Source organism: Megascapheus bottae, chromosome 11 (genome assembly GCF_031878675.1).
Source record: "Megascapheus bottae isolate mThoBot1 chromosome 11, mThoBot2.hap1, whole genome shotgun sequence".
Taxonomy (NCBI): domain Eukaryota; kingdom Metazoa; phylum Chordata; class Mammalia; order Rodentia; family Geomyidae; genus Megascapheus; species Megascapheus bottae.
Window position 1 is genome coordinate 16,975,874 of NC_143519.1, and position 5,117 is coordinate 16,980,990.

The following is a 5,117-nucleotide window of genomic DNA, read 5'->3' on the forward strand; positions in this document are numbered from 1 at the left end:
CTGTTTCTTCCTGACCAGTGGAAAAAGGATCTCTTCTTTCCAGACCCTCTTTCAAAAGGCTAACTTGATTATGTCCAGACTAACAAGGATAATTTATATTTCATTATATTGAAGTCAATTCATTAAAGACTTTTATTGAATTTGCAAAATCCCTTTATCTTTGCCATATCATAAAACATAATCACAACAATGCTATTCTCTCACTTTCGCCATATTCTGTTGGTAAGAAGTAAATTACAAAGCCTATTCAGAAGGATTATTGGAAACATTTCAGAATTTTGCCTATCCTCTGATGGTTATTGCATTCAAATTATTGATTAAAAAACTAAAATTATTTAAAGTACCATGTTTTGTTTATATAGATATATTTAAGTTGACTTTTGACATGTTTTATTATATATGAAATGGGTACTTCAGTCTATAATTTAGTCTAGAATTTCTTATTAGACTTGTATTAGATAGATTGGCAATAAAAGGAAGTCATACCTATTGAGGTGAAACAGTTTGAGGATATATTGTTCTATATAGACACTATTTTGCTATAGGCTAATGCAATGCTGTTCAACCTGGGAGGAAATTTAGTTACACTGAACAATTGTGAAAATGTCTGCTGACTATGACATACAATGATACCACAAATACTTTTAAAAATGTGTCCAGGCACATGTATGTAACAATTATTTCAGATGATACCTGGAAGTAGAATACCTAAATAACAGATTATGCACTTAATTAACCTCACTAGAAATGCTAACAGTATTCTAAGATCATAAATCTTAATCAGTGATATGTTTGTGAAGTAATGTACCTTTTATGGAAACCCTTCCATTAATTACACTAAAAATATATGAAAAAATATGTTTCCTTTTTGTACTACTTGTCTGCATTACCCTTGATTTTTTTTCATTTTCTAATCAAATGTATATTGTTATAATTTGTGGTTCCATTGTACTTCCTTTGTAACTATTCAGTTTAAGCATTATTTTACATTTTCTCATTTTTATGTGCCGATGTGAGACATATTTTAAAGTGCTTTTGCAAGATTCCTTTTTGCTATTGCATAGCTTTAAAATATTCTCAATCAATATGTACTGCATGATTTGTCCTCAGTAATGAGTTTTATTTTCACTTCTACTTATGGTCTTGCATTTCAAACATTCACATTTTTTAGGTTGATAAACAATTTTTCTTTACTTTTTAGTCTTCATTTGGTTAAATAAAAACCATAAATGTTGAAGTGATGATAGTTTTCTCCTATACTGTCATTCAGGGCATCATATTTTAACAAATCCATTATGAATTTTACTAGAGAGAATTCTGGTAACACAGCACATTTATAGCCATATAGGTATCCGTTTTAATGAACACTAGTAGTGAAAAGTTACTAATTCTTTTCCAGAGGTGGTTCAGAAAATCTATCTCTACTTTTATATCATGTATCCAGAGATTTTCGTGTCTTTGGATTGATAAAATGAAAGATTACAAAGTGGGTAGCTTTAAAAGAAGAAAAATGTGATACCAAGAAATAGAATCCGGGTTTTCGTGCATGCTAGGCAAGCACTCTACCACTAGGCCAAACTCCCAGCCCCTGACCTTGCCTTTTAATATCATACACCAGATATTAACCTGTAATTTTTTTCTGGCTTCCCATCCCACCCCCGTCTTACTCTCATGACACGCTCCAGGCTGCCCGGGGGTCCCGGCGGCTGGGCCTCCGCAGCTATGTCTCCTCTGCGGGTGGGCCTCCCAGTGTGGGGAGCACACTGCGAATCCGGGAGGCGGCTATGGTGAAAATGAGGCAGAGAGGAGAGCAATTCCACATGCCAAATGTCAACCAAGAAGTCCAGATTTTCTCTTGCTGAGTCTGTGACCTTTGATGATGTGTTTGTCAACTTCGCCCAACAGCAGCTGCACAGAGATGTGATGGTGGATACTTTCAGTAATCTGGCCTCCATACCAAAAGAACGGGAAGACCAATTAAAATATGCAAAAGCCCCAAGAGATGACTAAGAGTTCAGGATTGATGGAAACATGCCCTGTACCAGCAGCTCACACTCTGTAATCCTCAGTGCTCAGGAAGCTGAGATCTAAGGCTAGATCTCAGAAACTAGACCAGCCAGTTAAATTCATGAGATTCTTATTCCTAATAAACTCCAAAAATCCTGGAGTGGCAATGTGGCTCAAATGGTAGAACATTATTAGTCTTTGAACAAAACATGCTCAGAGACAGTGCCCAGGCCTTGAGTTCAAGTCCCAGGACTGGCAAAATGAAAAGAAGGTCTTCAAGGTGAAGAAAGACTTTAGTGGTACTCTAGATTCTGTTATGAACATTGAAACCCCTGCTTAAGTGGAAGCGAGTGTCTTTGACATCTTCCTGGGGCATTCATCCTTGAGTATGGCCTTCGGAACTTACTCTGACTCCAAACTCTCTGAATATGGGGAACTTGAAGAGAAGCCGTGCAAATGCACTGTGTGCAGGAGAGCCTACAGCAATGTCCAGGGCTTTCAGAATGCCAGAACTCACAAGTGTGAGCAGTGTAGGAATGTCTTCAGTCATCCCACTTCCCATAGGATAGACCGACGAACTCATGCAGGAGAGAAGCCTTACGTGTGTCAGCAATGTGGGAAAGCTTTTAGTTCTTCCAGTTACATTAAAATACACGAGAGGATGCACAGTGGGGAGAAGCCTTATGAGTGTAGCTTCTGTGGGAAAGCCTTTCAGCGGTCTAGTCACCTTATCCGGCATGAGAGGACTCACACTGGAGAGAAGCCCTCTCCAGTGAGCAGTATGGGAAAAGCTTCTATTCTCTGAGTGATGTTCAGAAGCATGAATAGATTCAAAGTGGTGAGAAATCTTGTCTGTGTAAGGAATGTGGCAAAGCCGTTAGTGATTCAAGCTCCTTGCACAAACATAAAATAGCTCACACTGAAGAGAAGCCCTGTGTATGTAGACATTGTGGAAAAGCCTTCAGGTCCTGTGGTTATGACCATACATGAGAGGACTGCACACTGGAGAGAAACCTTATGTCTGTAAGCAGTGTGGGAAAGCGTTCAGGCAATCCAGTCACTGTCTCATCTATGAGAGAACTCACACTGGAGAGAAAGAAGCCTTATATGTGTAAGCAGTGCAGGAAAGTCTTCTTTACCCTGAATTGTCAACGGAAACATGAACGAACTCACAGTGAAAAGAAACCTCTCCTCTGTAACGAATGTGGAGAAGCCTTCAGTGATTCTAGTTCTTTACACACACATGAAATAACAGACTGGGGAGGAGCTTTGTGTATGTAAGCAATGTGGGAAAGACTTTGATGTTCAAAAACATGGATTTGGGAGCTGGGAGCTGGGAGTGATAGGGTGCTTGGCTGGCATGCATGAAACCCTGGGTTTTAATTCCTCAATACCATGTAAAGGAAATCATTGAATAAAAAGGCATCGTGAATGCACTCACAATGAGAGAACCCATCTTATGTAATAAATATAGGAAAAATTCCAGTGACTTATTTTTTTGCCCAAAATAAATAAATAAACTGGACAGAAGCTCCTTCTATGACAGCAATAAAAGATTAAAAATTTTTACTTTTAAGGTGAACATATTGTTGAATCCATAGTACTACATACGTGTAGTACATACTTTCATCTATTAATTTATCTATGTTTATGTTAGTACTAAAACATCTAAACTTACATAGCTTATCATAATCATTGGAGTTTCTAGTAGAATGACTTTCCATATTTATTTTCATTCAAAGATCATTGTATTTGCTTTCTGAAGGAAGCTGAAAAAAAAGTGTACACGACTTAAGTTCAAGGCCACAAAGAAAGATGTTCTTAAAATAGGCTGAATGTATACCTGAGATCAACATCATCCCATGAGATGGCAGTTTTGCAGGTCTTCCATGACCTCAGCAGTTTCAAGCTTTCCTGATTATGTGGCACTGCTGCAAAGCAGTGTGAGGAAATGAGTACTCATGCTTCCAACATGCCTTCCTTTTTTAATATGAGTTCTGATCTTTGTTATTTTATGTTTTCATCACATTCAACTTCACTCAAAAAGAACTCTTTTCTTTGTCAGACAATTCATGTTTTAGGTGAAAGCCATCCTCAGGCTAAGCAGGGCTGAGATTTCAGTTAATTTTACAAAGATTGTCACCCATAATCATCGTCAAGGCAACTGCTTCTTCTATTCAGTGGATAGAGGAAAGGGGATGTTTTTCACAAGTGTAATCAGAAGTGTAACCTGCCACCCAAGGCTAAAGATGAATTTGTATGTTCTAAAGAAAGGTGTCCATTTCCTGAGGTAGAAGGAACTCAATTGTTTTGAAACATCTGATCATTGTTGCCTTGGAGCAAGGGATGTTTTCTAAGTCAGCATAGATAGGTAAACTATTTTGTCCTAAAGAATGTTTCATTCTCTGACATATGGCTGATGTATAAAAACATTATTCATGCTAGTTTTTATACATATAAAAAAGAATCCCCTATGCATGCTACTTCAGGGGTATTACTGTAAAGGAGAAAGCCATGCTAAACATTTGGCAAAATGTTCCACAGATTCAGACACCCACCAACACTGCAATTTTCCACTAGGTTCTAAGTCTCAAGCCTATGCCTTTGTGCTTGCCATTACATCATCATTCGAAAAAACTTATCTTTTTGAAGTGGTTAATATTTATCAGATTCAATATCATCATATCCATGCAATTATATGACCATTCAAAAATTATACTTTATTATAATAATTTATCCATGGGATAGTTGAAATGAAATTTGCTGTGTAGAAAATAGTTTCTTCAAAAGTGTTAATTGTTCTCAGTGTACAGGCATTAATTGAAAACAAAACATAATATAACCAAGGCTGAAAATACTGTTTATATCTTCTCTGAGATATGATTTCTCAGTAGTATAATTATTTGTAATAAATCCTCAAAGTCAGGGGCCTAGAGTTTGGCCTAGTGCCTACCTAGCATGCTCAAAGACCCATGCTCGATTCCTTGGTACCACATACAAAGAATCCAGAAGTGGTGCTCAGGCTCAAGTGGTAGAGCTCTAGCCTTGAGAAAGTCCAAGGACATTGCTCAGGCCCTGAGTTCAAGCCCAGGACTGGCAAAAAAAAATCC

At 37.6% G+C, this 5,117-nt stretch overlaps 1 pseudogene; it reads left to right on the plus strand.

Moving 5' to 3' along the window:
• Nucleotides 1-2,031: 2,031 nt before the first annotated feature.
• On the plus strand, nucleotides 2,032-3,288 carry LOC150056783 (uncharacterized; annotated as a pseudogene).
• Nucleotides 3,289-5,117: the final 1,829 nt, after the last annotated feature.